Below are 20,675 nucleotides of genomic sequence, written 5' to 3' on the forward strand. Positions count from 1 at the left end.
AAAATTCAGAAAAGCCATTGCATTCAAAATTACATTGTATTAAACAACAACAACAAAAAATACAGATTAACTTCATAAAAGGGAAGCAATACATAAGTCAGGGTCCAGGAAGACCAGGTATGGAGTTACCTGGAGTGTGCAGAGAGTGCTCACTCCTCTGAGCCCCATGTTTGGCAATAAGCAGGTGGCATTAGAGGTAAAGAACCCGCCTCCCAATACAGGAGACCAGAGAGATACGGGCCCAACCCCTGGGATGGGAAGATCCCTGGAGAAGGAAATGGCAATCCACTCCAATATTATTGCCTGGAGAATCCCATAGACAAAGGAGCTTGCTGAGCTACAGTCCATAGAGTTGCACAGAATTGGACATGACTAAGTGATTCAGCATAGCACATTGAGCATTGCTCACCAGGGAAATGCACATGAACCTTGAAGTCCAGTCTTTTAAACAGGAGTTGGTCACTTAGGCAAGGCTGACTGCTCATGTGGCCAGTCTGTGTGTAGCAAGGAATTTATCTTCTAAAGAGAGGTTTTGCCATTGTTTGGGCCCTGGGAGGTAACTTCTAAAACTCTTGGAATTTCCTGAGTGCTAAGAGTATCACTGTTATTCATAGTGGGCCCCGTGGATCACACCTGACAGCTCATGGGAACAAAATTAGTAGGAGCAGGGATTGGGCAGGCAAGAAAGACCAATCATGTGATTAGAGGGCTGGGGCTTTGGGACACACGATATCTTGCTGACCTGGGGGAGGTATTGGAGTGGGCTTTAGATTAAGTTCAGTTTCTGCAGCAAATAAAACAATTATGTCTAGGTACAAAGTCTCAATAAAAATCTCTTGATATGAAAGCTTGGGTAAGCTTTCTGAATTGTCAATAATTCATATGTTTTGTCACATATACCCGGAAGAAGGTCAAAGCTCTGCATTTGTAACTCTCTGAGACTTTTCCATTTAACTCTCTTCCTTTGATTGTTTCTGCTTTGTATCTTCTCTGTAATAAATGTGACCATGAATATAACAGTGTTCAATAAGTTCTGTGAATTTAGAAAATTACTGAATCTGAAGATGGTTTTGAAAAAGCCCTGAACTTACAGTTTGGTTCAAAAGATTTGGTAAGGCTTGGCAGTCTGGAAAATCGTGCCCTTAATTTCATGTTTGGCTAAATTCCTTGTATTGTAGCTCTCCAGTCCCTGAAGAGGTCAAGTGATATCATATGGCCCAAGGCCTCCACTATAAAATCCCATTGCCAGCTTGAACTATCTGGCAAACTCTAAGGTCCCCTGGTAAACAAAGACATTCTAAGGAAGCAGGACATTAAGAAAGCTAAGAGGTTACTTCCCAGGATCTGGTCATGAGTCAGGCCTTTCTTTGAGCAAGGATAAGCTTTTGCAGCACATCCATCCATTAACATTTTAAAATGTAATTGCTTCTCCCTTTCATAGTGAAAAGGAGTCCTAGGGGGCTGAACTATGTCCCCTTCAAAACTAGGATGTTGAAGCCCTAATTGTAAATGTGACTCTATTTGGGGATAGGGCTTTTAAAGAGGTCATCAAGATTAAATGAAGTTGTAAGAGTGGGGCCCTAATCCCATGTGACTGGTGCCCTTGTCAGAGGAGAAGGAGACACCAGAGATATGAGAAAGCTGAGAAAAGGCCATGTGAGGATATAGTGAGAAGGTGGTCATCTTCAAGCCAAGGAGAGAGGCCTTAGGAGGAATTAGCCCTGTTAGTACTTTGACTTTGAACTTCTTATCCCTAAAACTTATAGGAAAGAAATGCCTGTGGTATTTTGTTATGGCAACCCTAATAATCTAATATACCTAACAATAATCCACAAAACTCTAAAGGAATAAATATGAAATATTGCTCACTATTTGGGGAAATACAATAAAAGTATGCTGTAACTCATGCCAGAAGTACAAATATTATAGTTATACAAAATGAATAAAATATTTTTACCTTCTTCTACCTTAGGATTCACTATGAGAATTAATGTTACCTAGTCCCAGTTTTGGTATAGTTTCAAAGGGTTCCTTTATCCTTTACCCATGTTTAATTGGTCTTCCCTTGTGACTCAGCAATAAAGAAGCCAACTACAATGCAGGAGATGCAGCAGGAGCTATGAGTTCAGTCCCTGAGATGGGAAGATCCCCTGGAGAAGGCAATAACAACCCTCTCCAGTATTCTTGCCTGGAAAATTTCATAGACAAAGGAGCCTGGCAGGCTACAGTCCATGGAGTTGCAAAAGAGTCAGACATGATTAGCAATTTAATGATGAGAAAACGACAGCACCATGTTTACTTTAAGTAAACTGAGGTGTCCTAAAATTGAAATACTCTGTGGAGAAGGTTATTATTTTTTTATTATATGTGCATGTTTCATCTTTATTTTTTATGTGCACTTCAGTTTATTATAATAGAGACTATCACATTTAATTATTTTTAATTTTTTTAATTGCTAGCAAAACATTTACACACCTATGTTTACATCCCTGATTTCTTACTTAGAAGTAGTCATATTTTCTGCACGGAGTATAACATATACAAATATTTTGCTTTAGGTTAGAATATGATCTAAACCATGAAGATTGCTGGTTTCTCTTTACTCGAGTCACTCTACTCCACTTACTTTGAAATTTATAGCATGATGAATCAAATTTGTTCTTGTTAGGTATAAAAATCATCAACTTTTTAATGATAAAAGATATGTAAAATTTCTAACATAAAATTTGCACCTGTTCCATAGGAGCCACAGGGCTTTTATATGCACTATCTCATTTTAATTTCATGGCCAATATTATTCCCCATGAATGTTACAACTGCAAAGCTATAAGGGTATGGGAGGGAATTCAAACAAATGATATCACTTTTCAGGTGTGTGTTTTCAAAGTTCCTTTTTTTTTTTTCTTAAAACATCCTCATAACTAATATTCTTTATTGTATCAAAGAATTTCAGGCTAGTTGTTAGGATCAAGTAAGCATAACTATGAAACGTTTCTTACTGTTAGCTTTGCCAACGCCAGTAAATCCTTTATATGCAATATTTTGCTTGTTTTTTCTTGCTGTGTATAATTTGAAAAAGATAATACCGAGATTTTAGGCAGTACTATGATGTTTTAACTAGCTATATGTCTTATTTTCTAATGTGAACCAAATAGGAAATCTGCTTCTACATATGTCCTTTAATTAAGCCAGCTGTAAACTAATCACTGGGTTCTTTAAGGCATCTTGTCTATGCATGCAAAATTAACTGAGTATAGCATGGGTGATCTCTTTATTTTGACTGTCTTAAAAATCAATGAGTGCTGCCACAAGGACAACTTGACGGCAATGATTTGTATCCCCTGTGAAGACAGCTGTGATGAGGTAAAAACTTTACTTCTCTCCATTTACAGAGAAAGTACAAGGGTGTCATGGAAAAATAAATATACCTTTTTGCAAGCCTAAATTACATACTGAATGAGTTAGCAGAATGTTAAAAACACACTAGTTCAGTTCATTTAAGTTCTGTTGCTCAGTCATGACGGACTATTTGCGACCCCATGGACTGCAGCACGAACGGCCTCCCTGTCCATCACCAACTCCTGAGTTTACCCAAACTCATGTACAATGAGTCGGTGATGCAATCCAATCATCTCATCCTCTGTCGTCCCCTTCTTCTCCCACTTTCAATCTTTCCCAGCATCAGGGTCTTTTCAAATGAGTCAGTTCTTCACATCAGGTAGTCAAAGTATTGGAGTTCCAGCTTCAATATCAGTCCTTCCAATGAGCACTCAGGACTGATCTCGTTTAGGATGGACTGGTTGGATCTCGTTGCAGTCCAATGGACTCTGAAGAGTCTTCTTCAGCACCACAGTTCAAAAGCATCAACTTTTCGATGCTCAGCTTTCTTTATAGTCCAAATCTCATATCCATACATGACTACTGGAAAAACCATAGCCTTGACTAGGTGGAATTGTTGGCAAAGTAATGTCTCTGCTTTTTAATATGCTGTCCAGGTTGGTCATAACTTTCTCACAAAGGAGTAAGTGTCTTTTAATTTCATGGCTGCAGTCACCATCTGCAGTGATTTTGGAGCCCAGAAAAATAAAGTCACCCACTGTTTCCGCTGTTTCCCCATCTATTTTCCATGAAGTGATGGGACCAGATGCCATGATCTTTGTTTTTTTGAATGTTGAGCTTTAAGCCAACTTTTTCACTCTCCTTTCACTTTCATCAAGAGGCTGTATAGTTCCTCTTCACTTTCTGCCATAATGGTGATGCCATCTGCATATCTGAATTTATTGATATTTCTCCCGGCAATCTTGGGTCCAGCTTGTACTTCATCCAGCCCAACATTTCTCACGATGTACTCTGCATATTAGTTAAACAAGCAGAGTGACAATATACAGCCTTGACATGCTCCTTTTCCTATTTGGAACCAGTCTGTTGTTCCATGTCCAGTTCTAACTGTTGCTTCTTGACCTGCATACAGATTTCTCAGGAGGCAGGTAAGGTCATCTGGTATTCCCATCTCTTTCAGAATTTTCCACAGTTTATTGTAATCCACACAGTTAAAGGCTTTCGTAAAGTCAATAAAGCAGAAGTAGATGTTTTTCTGGTACTCTTTTGCTTTTTTGATGATCCAACAGATGTTGGCAATTTGATCTTTGGTTCCTCTGTCTTTTCTAAAGCCAGCTTGAACATCTGGAAGTTCATGGTTCATGTATTATTGAAACCTGGCTTGGAGAATTTTGAGCATTACTTTACTAGCGTGTGAGATGAGCGCAATTGTGTGGTTTTTTGAGCATTCTTTGGCATTACCTTTCTTTGGGATTCGAATGAAAACTGACCTTTTCCAGTCCTGTGGCCACTGCTAAGTTTTCCAAATTTGCTGGCACATTGAGTGAAGCACTTTCACAGCATCATCTTTTAGGATTTGAAATATCTCAACTGGAATTCCATCCCCTCTAGTAGCTTTGTTCATAGTGATGCCTCCTAAGGCCCACTTGACTTCATATTCCAGATTGTCTGGCTATAGGTGAGTGATCACACCATCGTGATTAACTGGGTCATGAAGATATTTTTTGTACAGTTCTTCTATGTATTGTTGCAACCTCATCTTAATATCTTCTGCTTCTGCTAAGTCCATACCATTTATGTCTTTTATTAAGCCCATCTTTGCATGAAATGTTCCCTTTGTAGCTCTAATTTTCTTGAAGAGCTCACTAGTCTTTCCCATTCTATTGTTTTCTTCTATTTCTTTGCACTGATCACTGAGGAAGGCTTTCTTATCTCTGCATTCAAATGGGTATATTTTTCCTTTCATCCTTTGCTTTTTGCTTCTCTTCTTTTCACAGCTATTTGTAAGGCCTCCTCAAACAGCCATTTTTCTTTTTTGCATTTCTTTTTCTTGGGGATGTTCTTTCTCCCTGTCTCCTGTACAATGTCATGAATCTCCATCCATAGTTCATCAGGCACTCTGTATATCAGATCTAGTCCCTTAAATCTATTTCTCATTTCCACTGTATAATCATAAGGGATTTGGTTTAGGTCATACCTGAATTGTCTAGTGGTTTTCCCTACTGTCTTCAATTTAAGTCTGAATTTGGCAATAAGTAGTTTATGATCTCAGCCACATTCAGGTCCCAGCCTTGCTTTTGCTGACTGTATAGAGCTTCTCCATCTTTGGCATTTTAACCAATCTTCAGTGTACTAGGTAGAGAAAGAGCATGAAGGTTGAGTGGGAAAAATTTCTCCTTTTCACCAGTTTGTCCTTGGAATAAAAAGTACTTGTGATATGAGGTCATGCAATAAATATTTATTGAATGAATGAAGGATTTCTGAAGCAAACAGATCTAGGGTTCAAATTATGCTTCTGTCTTTAATATACCTTGTGACATGGGAAAAACTTCTTAGCCTAGTAATCATCAATTTACTTATCTATAACAACATCTGTCTCATAGTGAATAATTGAAAATTAACAGTCTAATACAGTGGTATAGTTAGGGGTGTGCTTAATGTGCTCAGTCATGTGCAACTGTTTGTAACCCCATGGACTGCAGCCTATTAGGCTCTTCTGTCCATGCGATTTGCCAGGTAAGAATATTGGAGTGGTTTCCATTTCCTATTCTAGGGGATCTTCCAAACCGAGGGATGGAACCTGCTGAGCCACCTAGGGAGCCCCAGAGATAAGGATAGAGATAAAATATAGAGATATACATTTGAATATAGGCAGCATGGTATAAGCATATAATTTCTTTTATAATTATATTACACTTCTGTGATCTTTAGATTGAATAAGATAATCAAACTTCTACCCATAAATATAAAAACTGAGCAGTTTTTCAATTTTTCATGACAAATTATGCTTGTAGCCTAAGACTATTTAATTTTTCACGGAACATAGAATTCTGTGAATCACCTCATGTTTAGTTTTTCAGTCAAAAGTCAAATGTGTAATTTGATTTTCAGATTTAATTTTCTCCAGATGATAAATCTTTACCTAAGTGACTAGGGAAGGTTTTAGAGGATATAAAAATTCAGTGAGGGAAAAATATTAACGATTACTCATGAGAATTTTCCTTAATGAATTAGGTGATGCTGATCTTCCAAAATAGAAGAATTCCTGAGATTTTATGGTTCTTTTTTGTGAAATTTCATTTTCTTCTTTCATAGAATACATACATATATATATATATAATTATTGTTTTTTTAATACTTATAATCCTTCAATGAACTTATAGCTCAAATTAGTAAGCTTTGAATGAAATATAAAGTCTAACATTTATATTGCTAAGTTTTGTGGTAATGGTTATTCTTTAGGAATACCTTTATTTTCTAAGTCATACAATCCTCACCACTCTAAAATCTCTGCTTATCTAGTTCACTCTTTGATATTTTAAATAGATTATTGCAAACTTTCTTATGTAGACCTATAATCTACATCTTTGCAAAGTTATAACTTATAACCTTGCAAATTGTCCAAAACACTGCCTCTTGGTCTTTTTTTCCCTCCTACTAACCATATTAGTAATCTCCACCTCCCACAAATTTTATGCCTCTCATAACAATTTTCATACAAAAGCACATTATTTTTTGCAATATACAAATATCATGCCATAAAATTATTTCCTTCAAGACAAATTTTTATATTAAAATTTTTTATATTATGTTTAATTGAGGTAATGATAACAATATGAAACAGGTAATTGAAAGACCTCACTAATGAGAACTAATGCTGGTTAACATTAAGCTGTAAGGAAAAAAAAAAAAAAATCCTGCCAGGGAATTCCCTGGTATCCCAGTGGTTAGGACTCTGCTTCCAGTGAAGAGGGTACAGGTTTGATCTCTGGTCTAGGAACTAAGATCCCATATGCCATGTGGTACAGCCAAAAAATGGGCTTCCCAAGTGGTGCTAGTGGTAAAGAACCTGCCTGCCAATGCAGGAGCTATGAGATGCAGGTTCAGTCTCTGAGTTGGATTGCAAAGCTGCCCACTCAGGGATAGAAATGAACACCTTTCTAACAATGATCATAGCCAAAAGTGATAGAGCAGTATCTCAGGAATAAGCAGGGAGTAGAAATGGATGTAAAGAAACTGCAATACAAAGGAAATTTTGGACTAGGTTGCCATCCATTAAAAATAAAACAAGAGAAAAAAAAAAGGAAAAACACTTGTGAAGCTACATGGATAATCTATTAACTGAAAATATCTTTATAAGGTGTCAACATTTTAAATAATTTCTTCAATTCAGCTTTAAAAGCATTTATTACACTAATCAAATTCATAAATAAATATGAATCTGTTCTTTATATGATTCCATCAATTCTATCCTTCTCACTTCTACTGTCATTTCCAAGACTCCTGCCTATGATACTACTGCTTTATTTCATTTTCCTTCTTTTAGATTTTGGATTGTCATCAATTCAGTTCAGTTCAGTTGCTCAGTCGTGTCTGACTCTTTGAGACCCCATGAACTGCACCACACCAGGCCTCCCTGTCCATCACCAACTCCCAGAGTTTACTCAAACTCATGTCCATCACATTGGTGATGCCATCCAACCATCTCATCCTCTGTTGTCCCCTTCTCTCAATTTCAATCTTTCCTAGCATCATGGTCTTTTCAAATGAGTCAGCTCTTTGCATCAGGTGGCCAAAGTATTGGAGTTTCAGCTTCAACATCAATCCTTCCATTGAACATTCAGGACTGATCTCCTTTAAGATGGACTGGTTGGATCTCTTTGCAGTCCAAGGGACACTCAAGAGTCTTCTCCAACACCACAGTTCAAAAGAATTAATTATTCTGTGCTCAGGTTTCTTTATTGTCAAATTCTCACATCCATACATGACTACTGGAAAAACCATAGCCTTGACTAGACAGACCTTTGTTGGCAAAGTAATGTCTCTGTTTTTTAATATGCTGTCTAGGTTGGTCATAACTTTTCTTCCAAGGAGTAAGCCTCTTTTAATTTCATGGCTGCAGTCACCATCTGCAGTGATTTTGGAGCCCCCCAAATAAAGTCTACAACTGTTTCCACTGTCTCTCCATCTATTTGCCATGAATTGATAGGACCGAATGCCATGATTTTTGTTTTCTGAATGTTGACCTTTAAGCCAACTTTTTCACTCTTTTCTTTCACTTTCATCAAGAGGCTCTTTAGTTCTTCTTCATTTTCTGCCATAAGGGTTGTGTCATCTGCATATCTGAGGTTATTGATATTTGTCTCAGCAATCTTGATTCCAGCTTGGATTGTCATAGTATATTAATATTCCCCCCACTTTCTTTCTTTCTTTCTTTCTTTTTTTTGTCCACTGTTAGCTTTATAGTTAAGCATTCCATCAGTACTTACCTTTTCTCACAGACTACAAAGTACATCTTTGTTTTAACTTTCTGAAATCTTCATGCAGAAATTTATTCCACCATTGCTGATTGTCTTCAGTGAAAAGGCTAGTCTAAATTAGTTTTTTGCCATTACCTATAATGGAAATAATAACTACATTTGATTGTTTTATTGAGAAAACTTATAAAAATAACAGTTCCATAGGTCTGACTTTTGTAACTAAAATAATATTTCACCTGTAAAACTCTCATAACTTAAAATTTAAAAAAATTTAAATGGAAGTCTCTAGTCTTAATAAAGTTCTTACAAAAGAAAAATTTCAGTTGACTTTGATTTTCTCAAAACTATGGAAATTCAAAAACAAAAAAATTCTGTTTTGTTTGTGAGACCAATTTATTCAAACTCATAGACACTAAAATTTACTGGCAATTTCAATAAAAAAAATGTTAAATAATGAAAATATATGGACCAGATTGAAATTAAATATTGTGATTTAATAGACACAGATAATAATATGATTCTTCCATGTATATCTATGCTTCTTTGTGAACCAACTTTTGCAGCTAAAGTCCCAAATAATGAAAGAAAATAACTTCAATTCATGGTGTTAGGTTTCTAGTGTGGCTCAGCTAGTAAAGAATCTGCTTGCAATGCGGGAGACCTGGGTTTGATCCCTGGGTTCAGAAGATCCCTGGAGAAGGGAAAGGCTACTCACTCCAGTGTTCTGGCCTAGAGAATTCCATGGACTATACATTCCATGGATTCACAAAAAGTCAGACACAACTGAGTGACATTCACTTCACTTCACTTCATGGTGTTACAAAATGATGAAGCAACATTTTCAAAAATTTTAAAAGGTAATAATCAGAAAATGGCAACCCACTTCAATATTCTTGCCTGGAAAATTCTATGGACAGAAGAGTCTGGGGGACTGTATTCCATTGGGTCACAAAGATTTGGATACCACTGAGTGACTGAGCATTAGCACTAACCATGGATTATTACCAAGAAATTCTAGGCTTAGGACTCTTTTCAGATGAAATTGCAGTTTCTCAAAGTCTGGTAAATCAGTTGCATCAGAATTTTCTAGGGTACCAGTAAAATGCAAACTTTTGAGTTCCACCTCTAATCTATTGAATCTGAATCTCTTGCATTGATACCTGGGAATTTATGTACATAAAATGGTTTGTAGGCAATTCTTAGGCACTTCAGTCTCAGTGAATTGCTCCTGCCTCTAAATTGACTTATTCTTGCCCTAAGCTTCAGATCTATTTCATCACATGTTGTCTTGTAAGGTCAGTTTAGCATCGTTGAGGTAAATGTTGATGGGGATAACTTGCATGATCATTTGAACAAATGTAAATTTAGCCTGGTTCACTTTCAAAAATTCTGTTTCTCTTTTCTCTCCTTTAAAATTTGTTTCAAATTTCTTTCCTGATCACAAATAATTATTCAATTTAATTTTGATCTTGTCTAAAGAACAACATTGTCAAGCTTGTTCTTACTGTGTTCTATTGAAATTTAAAAGAAAAATTGAGTCAATATACTATTGAAATCTAACAGATCTCGGGCACACGTCAGAGTTGCAATATAGAGAGCAGCCAAGACGGCAGAGCAGAAGGACTCTCAGCTTACCTCCTGTCATGAGCACTCCAAAATTACAACTGTCTCTAAAACAACTGTTAGGGAACTGTTGTCCGAAACTGCCCACCTTAGCCAGGTGAGATAATAACTGCTTGAGTGAGCTGTCTCACAAAAGAGATTCCATCCGATAAGGAACTCAGTGCTGCTGGTGTTGCTGTAGAAAACTAACCAGGAGAATTTGGGAGGAGCCAAAATGAGAGAAGAGATTCCAGCCCATAGTATGAGCCAACTTCCCAGGAATCCTCAGGCTAGAATCCACCTTGGCTGAAAGATGCATGTGCAACAAGAAAGGACCCTCAGTCAGACCAAATGTGAGCACAAGCAAGATGACTGACCAGAGACGACTCTGAAAGCTAATGCCATTAACATAAAACCTGAGACTGTGAGCCTTGGCAGAGCAGTTCTCCCTGGTTCCCTTACCCTGCTGCTTTCCACCTGGGTATGCATGCATGCTAAGTCTCTTCAGTCTGTCTGCCTCTTTGTGACCCCATGGACTGTAGCCCACCAGGCTCCTCTGTCTATGAGATTCTCCCGGCAAGGGTACTGCAGTGGATTGTCATTCCCTTCTCCAGTGGATCTTCCCAACCCATTGAACCTGCATATCTTAGGTTTCCTGCTTTAGCAGGTGGGTTCTTTACCTCTAGTGCCACCTGGGAAGCCCCGTGCTTGGGGTGTCCCTTCCTGATAAGGTCGTTTGCTTTGCCTGAAGATGTGTCTCCTCGGAAATTTCATTTCTGAGTGTTAGACAATAACCCACTTTTGGGCTCTGGAAGGGGCCCCCCTTCTGGTAACACTAACATTGATGGAAGAAAAAACAAAAAACTGGAACCTACCAGAAAAGACTTACCAGAAAAGGGAAGACAATGAGACAGGTAAGAGGAGCAGACTTGATACAATCAAATTCTGTAACCCTGGTTGGCTACCCACAAACTGGAGAATAATTAATTTCCAGAGATTATCCCATAGGAGTGAGAGTTATGAGCTCTATATCGGCCTCCCCATCTTGGTGCCTGGTACAAGGAAGACAAGCCCCCAGAGCATTGCTTTGAAGGCCAGGGGCAGGGGTTAATTGAAGGAGCCCTCATTTGACTGTGGGGAATGGAGACTTCACTCTTTTTTTAAAAAAAATTATTTGTTTATTTGGCTGCATCAGGTCTTCATTAAAGTGAGTGGGATCTTCATTGCATCGTTTGGGATCTTTTGTTGTGGCACCCAGACTCTCTAGTAGTATCATGTAGGCTTTAGCAGTTGTGGGATCCAGTGTGTGCAGGCTTGGTAGTTGCTGGGCATGGGCTTAGTTGCTCTGTGACTTTTGAGATGTTAGTTTCCTGACCTGGGATTGAAACCTCCTCCCCTGCATTGGAAGGTGGATTCTTAACCACCAGGGAAGTCCTGAGACTTCACTCTAAAAAGGCACACACAAAATCCATGCATGCTGGGACCAAAGGTAAATGTAGTATTTGATGGCAGCCTGATCCAGACCTACCTACTGGTCTGGGAGAGTCTTCTGGGCAGTGGGGGCAGAGGGATGTGCTATTGGTCCTTAGTGGGCAGAGGCCAAATATCCTACTAAACGTTCTATGATGTAGACAGTCTTCCTGCACAGCAGAGACTTTGTCTAAAATGTCAATTATGCTACTATTGAGAAATCTGGTTTACGTGTGTGTGTGTGTGTATGTATGTGCTCAGTCAGGTCTGAATGATTGAGACCCCATGGACTGTAGCTCACCAGGCTCCTCTGTCCTTGGGATCTCCTGGCAAGAATACTGGAGTGGGTTGCCATTTGCTTCTCCAGGGATCTTCCCAACCCAGGGGTGGAAACTGTGTCTCCTGTGTTGGCAGGCAGATCTATCTATCTATCTATCTATCTATCTATATATATACCCATCTCAAGTAAGTGTAACTATTATTGTTATTTTTCTTGTGAGAAAAGTGAGACTGGAAATGTTTTGTGATTTGATGATGTCACAAAGTGATTACAGTTGACCCTTGGCAACTCAGGGGTTGGGGTGCTAACTGCCTGTATAGTGGAAAATCCCTCTATAACTTTATAGTCAGTCCTCTATATAAATGGATTCAACCAACTATGGATCCTGTAGTACTACTGAAGTATTTATTGACAAAAATATTTATATAAGTGGACTCATGCAGTTCAAACCCATGTTCAGGGGTCAACTGTAAATGTTTGAGCCAAGATTGACTTTTACAACCTTTACAAGTGGTGCAATAGCTAATATTTATAGATAATTAGCCCAGTGTATCAAAGGTGATGGTATTAGCATTGTTTTCTTAAATCAGAATTTATGTTGTTTCCCTAAGTATTTTTAGTGCTACAGCTTAGATCTTGAACTAAATTATCCTCTTAGGTTTTAACCACTGAGATGAATCCAAAATATTCTTTACTACTGGCTTTTTAAGTGATGTAAATGAAACCAGCTCTTGAATATATTTGTGTGTGTGTGTATGTATATGAATATATATAAATATATTCATTTCTAGACATAACATTTTTGTGTGTATGTAGGTATAGATAAATACAGAGTTGAGTGAGTATAAACTTTTCCCCATTTTTTTCTCATTTTACAATGTCTGATTTTTCACAGGAATATTACTCACATTCATCTCTAACACATAAATTCAGTCTGTAAAAAGGCATGAGTCATTCTAAATACATTTATTTGTTTAATTTAAAGGAAATTTTTTAAATTCTGAAATTTCAATATATTTCACTTCAATGCCCAGTCCTTTGTTTTATAAACAAAACAAGGACTTGAATGATCACATACTCAGCAGATGCAGAGTGAAATTATAGTGAGAAAAGTTACTCTAAATAAGAATTAGGTGTTGTACCAACCTTCTGTTAAAACAGTCCTCATTTTAATATTCATAACTCCTATGGATGTTTGCAGTATCAAAGGATTTAAAATCATAAGCCATTGCCAAACAAAATAATTCCACTTTAAAATAACACACGGAATTATGATTATTTCTATAATTTTAAAAACATTGTTTTTAAAGATAAAACTTCATATAAAATACAATTGAATTGAATTATTAAGTATTTTTAAAGCTGTAGAATTATGGTTTAAAAGTTTTTAATGGGCTGTTAGTTTCTTGTATTCTCAATGTCTTTGGACAAAGGAAATTAGGGAAGTAGGAAATGTGTGTATCAAAAATCATAAATCATAAATCATAAATAGCTAATTTCCTTTTAAACAAGGTGCTTATAACCACCTATTTTTAATAAGTTTTTCACAATTAAAATATTCCTCACAATTAAAATAAAATAATAATTTTCCCTTAATTTAAAGCTAAAATCTGATATGTGACACATATGCACAGTTTTGAAAAATAGAATACATCAGATTGAAGAAAAGCAGACCAAAAGTAGACTATTCCTTGAAATCTGTAACTTTGAAACTTTAAAAGATTTTCAAACATTGTGCTAAATTTTGCACATGGTATTCTTTGACACATTTCCCTTGAAGTAAAAGCTATTTCAAAATTATGAGAATTGTTTTTTTACCTTTACAAAGAAGGTCACATTGGAAACCTTCATAAAAATCTCATCAATAAACAGGTTTCTATGTATAATTAATTTTTGCTATCCTATATTCCTTTGCTTTACCTAGGTCTTAAACATTTCAAATGACACCGTATAAGTCATGATAAAATGAGTATTCAGAACTGGAAAAATGTGAAAACTTGTGATCCAAGATTTGTAAGATAATAGGAAGATCAACTATTAATACAGTGGAATCATCATCTCAGATACTGTATCTAGAACAAAAGTTGCTAGCTGAAGAAACTAAAGAAAACTTTTGGCTAAGGGAATAGTTCTGCATGGTAAGTACCATTTTTAAACTGTTTTTAAATAATATGTGGTATGTTCAGTTTTTTAGTGACCATTTCATTAATTTAATGCACACTGTATAGTAAATTAAAAATTTAGAAACATAAAACTAAAATGCTAACCTTGGCAGTTAGCTAAAGTGAGTTCATAAACTCAGGAAATTAGCAGTTTGAAAAATAAGCTGCTCTTATCCTGTCATATTGAAGGGTCTAATTGCCATTGGAAAGATTATTTTAAAAGAATTTAAAGTCTCATTTTCACAAGATGTTTCTCTAGAACCATAACAAATTCACTTTTTCAATAAAATATAAATGCAAATATGTTTGCTTCAATAACTTTAAAAAAAAAATCTATGATCTAGTGAATTGTTGACTAATCTGGGCAAGTACACCTATATAACCCTATGAACAAAAATATTTAAATTTAAATTTTTGGAGAACAGACTTACTGAATTTCTAAATGAATAAAGATTTTCAGAAACACTGACTTTGGGTATTGAGGCTCCATATATTAGCAATAACAAAATTTAAATCAGTTAGTACATTGCTCAATTTTTTTCTAGATGTGTTACTAAACAAGATACCTTCTATGTTTACATAGAGTAGTAGCTAAAATATATTTACCAAAATTTTTATATTATAATTTTTCTTTTATTACCAATTTACTTGAAATCAATAAAAGTTTTGGAAAGTAAAGTTGCTTTTGTTGGTATATCTATCGGTACCCTAAAAATGGAATCAACGTTCCCTCGGTGCTAAGTAAATTGTAGAACCGGAAAGAAGCAGTGTGGGTTCTTAAAGTTAATGGCTAAGTGATAAAACCTGTTTAAGTTTAATCACTTTTCTTACATAGCCATTGATTTTCTTTACCACCTGTATCCACTATGTCACACTTGACAACCATTCTCCATCACTACCCATCCAAAATTCAAGTATAGGCCCAAGAGTAGGGAGAAAAATGTTCCCACCAAGTTCACCTTGCAGACTCAGGGATGCCTGGATTAGCATCCTAGCTCTGGCATGTGCTACCTTTGTGATGTTGGCCAGTTTTTTTAGCTTTTCATGCCTTGGACTTCTCATTTATATTATAAGAATAATATTGTTCCTAGCTCATGAGATGATTGAAAGAAATAAATGAAATGATGAATATAGACCAATTTGTACTCAACAAAAATTCACCTTTAGTATGGATTAACCATACAGGTGAGGAAGGTTCAGTGAGAAATGACCAGTCTTATGTGATCAATCAGACTTGAGCTCTCCTGACTCAGGTAAGTAATTCCTGAAGAGAGAGTATTTTCTACTTCATAGAGGGTATGAAAGTTTATCCTTTTAGAAAAAATGTCTGAAACTTGTAAATAAGGCCATAAAATATGGCTGACATACCATACAGGGGAAGAGGTCACACAATAATTACCTTAGGGCCTCATTGTTCAATAAGATGGCAGGAGCCACATGGCTATTGTGCACTTGAATCATGAAGTGTCAATTAAAATGTGCTGTTAAAGAACAAAACTGGTTCCTAAGACAGTGTTAAAAAAAATTCAAAATAATTTTTTCACATTGATTAGATGTTAGAAATGGCAACATTTTGGATATATTGAGTTAAATAAACTATGCTACTGAAATTAATTTTATCTCTTTATTTTTAATAAGTCCACTAAAAATGAAAATTATGTGTAGCTTGAGTTACATTTCTATATATAATAGACTGTGCCAGTCTAGGGGAAAAGACATGTCATTAGTTATTGATTAAGGAGTCTATGCTTTTGCAGTTATCTAACTTCTAGATATTTGTCTAATAAAGATGCAGATAACCTTAATGATACAAGATATTGCCTTGTAGACATTAAATTATTTCATATGTAACTCAGAAATTATATTCTAACATTTCTTTGATGCCTGTGTATCCTTGATTCTCAGATGCTTTTTGAAGCAGTCATGACATCTTACTGATTTCCTCATTAATTAATGGGTTTAAAAAATGTTTTGTATTTGCTTAGAAGTCATAAGTTTACCTTTGATAATCAAACTCTACAAAAAAGGGAAATCTGAATTTGTTTAAGTCAGAAATAACAAGCGCTTTGACCCTGTACAATATGGGAGAGTATTTAACAGACCTGTGTTACTAACAAGGTTCTGGTGTATGCTACTTAATCTTGTAGGTTGCTTAACTTCACTGAGATGCTAAAAATTTCTCTGTAAGTTGCAATAATGATACTTAGCTCAAAAGATTGGCAGTGTACTTTTAAAATATTTTTATATTAAGGTATAATTAATGTACAATATTATGTAAGTTGCAGGTGTATACCAATGATTCACAATTTTTAAAAGTTATACTCTATTTATAGTTATTATAAAATATTGACTATATTCCCTGTATCTTCTTTATCTATTCTTCTGTTGATAAACACATAATTTTGTTTCATCTCTTGGCAGTTGTAAATAATGCTGCAATGAACATTGGATTGCATGTTTGTTTGTTTTTTTGAATTAGTGTTTTCATTTGCTTTTCGGTACATATCCAGGTGTGGAATTCTGGATCATATGGTAGTTTTAATCTTTTGAGAAGCCTCCATACTGTTTTCCACAGTGACTGTGCCAATTTATATTCCCACCAACAGTATCCAAGTGTTTCATTATCTCCATATCCTTGCCAGCATTTGTTATTTGTATATTTACTCTCTCTCTCTTTTTTTTTTTTTTTGTTGGCCATACCATGTGGCTTGTGAGATCTTAATTTCTCCACTAGGGGTTGTATCCAGGCCCTCAGCAGTGAAAGTACAGAGTCCTAATCACTGGATTGCTGGGGAATCCTCTAAAGTTCTTTTTGATGTTAGCCATTCAGACAGGTGTAAAGTGATATCTCATTATGATTTTAATTTGCAATTCTCAGATAATTAGCAATGTTGAGCATCTTTTCATGTGCCTGTTGGCCATCTGTAGGTCTTCTTTGGGAAAAAAAAGTCTATTTACATCATCTGTCCATTTTTTTTCCTCCTTGGGTTTTTGTTTTCTTGATGATGAAGACATTGTTTTGTAAGAGCTGTTTATATATTTTGGATATTATATTATTATATATTTTGGATATTAATCCCATATCCAATGGGAGAAAATATTTACTCCCATTCAGTAGCTTATTTTTTCATTTTGTCAATGATTTTCTTTGTTTGTGAAAGCTTTTAAATACAATTAGGTCCATTTATTTATTTTTGATTTATTTCCTTTGCTTTCAGAGACAGAACCAGAAAGAATATTGCTATGATTTATGTTAAAATTTATTTTCTCCTAGGAGTTTTATGGTTTCCAGTCTTACATTTTGGGTTTTAATCCATTTTGAGTATATTTTTGTATATGGTGTTAGAGAATGTTCTAATTTCATTCTTTTATATCTAACTATTCAGTTTTCTCAGCACCACTTATTGAAGAGACCATCTTTTCTCCATTGAACATTATTGCCTTGTTTGTCATAGATTAAGTGATCATGTGGGTTTATTTCTGGGCTCTCTGCTCCATCCATTGATCTATGCATCTGTTTTTGTAGCAGTACCACACAATTTTGATTACTATAGCTTTGTAGTATAATCTGAAGATAGGAATTATGACTCCTCCATCTATTCATTCTCAAGATTGTTTTGGCTATTCAAAGTCTTTTGTTTTTCTATTATTCCATTAACTATGATAAGATATTTTAAATATTCATCACAGTGTATGAAATACAACTCAGTAAGTGGCATATTTTATTGTTATATATGATTAATATTTTTGAATGAATGAATAAGCCAGTAAAATAGTCTTTTATAAAGTTTATTTTTTATGGTAACATGCAGAACAGTTAAGAGAGAGGTATAGGTAGTATTAGGAGAAGACAATGGCACCCTACTCCAGTACTCTTGCCTGGAAAATCCCATGGATGGAGGAGCCTGGTAGGCTGCAGTCCATGGGGTTGCTAAGGGTCGGACACGACTGAGCAACTTCACTTTCACTTTTCATTTTCATGCATTGGAGAAGGAAATGGCAACTCACTCCAGTGTTCTTGCCTGGAGAATCCCAGGGATGGGGGGAGCCTGGTGGGCTGCCGTCTATGGGGTCGCACAGAGTCCGACACGACTGAAGCAACTTAGCAACAGCAGCTGCATAGGTAGTATTGTGAAAACCAGTTTGTAAAGTATAGGTTGTAGTGAAAGTGAAAGTCGCTCAGTTGTGTCCTACTCTTTGCAACCCCAAGGACTATGCAGTCCATGGAATTCTCCAGGCCAGAATACTGGAGTGGGTAGCCTTTCCCTTCTCCAGGGTATCTCCCAACCCAGGAATCGAACCCAGGTCTCCCACATTACAGACAGATTATTTCCCAGCTGAGCCACAAAACCTAGACAATCTGTGACAGCAGTAAAGAGAGAAATGGAAGAATGAATTTATTAGAAAGAACTAACAACATTTAGAGACACATTAAAAGTAAGTGCTATGAAAGGAAGAGCAAACATAAAGAATGGTGATGCCTTTTACAGATTTGTGATGTGAAAAGTAGTCTACTGAGAAGCATTCCTAAAAAAATTTTGTGTGTTATCTTTGAAGTAGAAAGACATATACATGATGATTTTTACAATCTTTTAGAAATCCCTGTGAACAAGACAAGTGGGAACTAAGAGCATTTGGGTATCTTGGAGGTCATTCACAATGGATGTAATAAAGCTATGAATGTGTGACCTGAAAAAGAATGAGTGTGGATAGATGGGAGAGTGGAGCCTTGGGAATTCAAATGAAGAGGTGTCACAATTGAAGTCAAAGAATACACTACAGAAATATTAGGGAGGAGAAATGCAGAATCACTATTTTTTGAGTTTTACTTGTCATTCTTTACTAAAATAATATGATTAGTTTCCATTTGCTATATTTTCTAGAATCTTAAGTATCTAACTTGCATGCTTCATAATTAATTCAATCTTCCTTATGTAAAAATTAATGCAGCTAGGTAATAAAATTGAAACTGAGATTCTGAAATGATGAAATGTCTATTATCCACAATAGAAACAATCAAGCTTATTTTGATAGTTTGCCTGTGCTTGAAAATTTTGCTGCTAAATCACTTCAGTCAGGTCGACTCTGTGCGACCCTATAGCTTTCCTTAAAATGATCGATTTTTCCCTGTCTTATTATTAAAAGAAAATAAAATAAATTCAGATAAAATGTTGATGTCACATTAGCAAATATTTGAAATCTATCAATTTTTGAGCCTAATATTCATAATACATTAATATTTCACTATAGACTGAAAAAAAATTCTATCATACAAAGCTTAATTTTAAGCATCTTAGCCATTAGGGCTCAAATTTAGGTGTTGCTATTAATACAGATGAATAAGAACTTTTTATTGAAATAGGAGAAATAGGAAAACATTGATATTAATAAAATAGAAATGCTTGAGAAATATTTGATAAAATTATCTCCTCTACATGACTGGCTTTATTTTTAATTGCATCTCATCTTCATTATACTACAAAAAATTAATACCACTTTATTTAACAATAATGTGCATGTATTTCTGCAGATCACATGCCAGAAATTCTGGCTGCTTTCCGTGAACTTTAATTAGAATATTCAAACCCTTCTCAATAAGGAATTAACCTTTAGTTCACTACATTTTGAATTCTTCCAGAGAACATAGGTAATTATGATTTGTAGTAATCTTGGATAAATGTATGGAAATTATGATTGTTATTGAATCAAAATATAATTAAAATATAATATTATGCATCATAATAAAATCCATAATCAAGAATATATAGGTTACAAAATTTTCTTTTGTAATTATTGACTTAAGTATGATTGTGTTTGTTGAAAGGAAAGTTATGACCAACCTAGACAGCATATTTAAAAGCAGAGACATTACTTTGTCAACAAAGGTCCATCTAGCCAAGGCTATTGTTTTTCCAGTAGTCATGTATGGATGTGAGAGTTGGACTATAAAGAAAGCTGAGTGCCAAAGAATTGATGCTTTTGGACTGTGCTTTTGGAGAAGACTCTTGAGAGTCCCTTGGACTGCAAGGAGACCCAACCAGTCCATCCTAAAGGAGATCAGTCCTGGGTGTTCATTGGAAAGACTGATGCTGAAGCTGAAACTCCAATACTTTGGCCACCTGATGTGAAGAGCTGACTCATTTGAAAAGACCATGATTCTGGGAAAGATTGAAAGCGAGAGAAGGGGACGACAGAGGATGAGATAGTTGGATGGCATCACCGACTCAACGGACATGGGTTTGAGTAGACTCTGGGAGTTGGTGATGGACAGGGAGGCCTAGCATGCAAAGAGTTGACTCATTGGAAAAGACTCTGACGTTGGGAAGGATTGGGGGCAGGAGG

Source organism: Bison bison, unplaced genomic scaffold, assembly GCF_000754665.1.
Source record: "Bison bison bison isolate TAMUID 2011002044 unplaced genomic scaffold, Bison_UMD1.0 scf7180017864149, whole genome shotgun sequence".
NCBI lineage: Eukaryota > Metazoa > Chordata > Mammalia > Artiodactyla > Bovidae > Bison > Bison bison.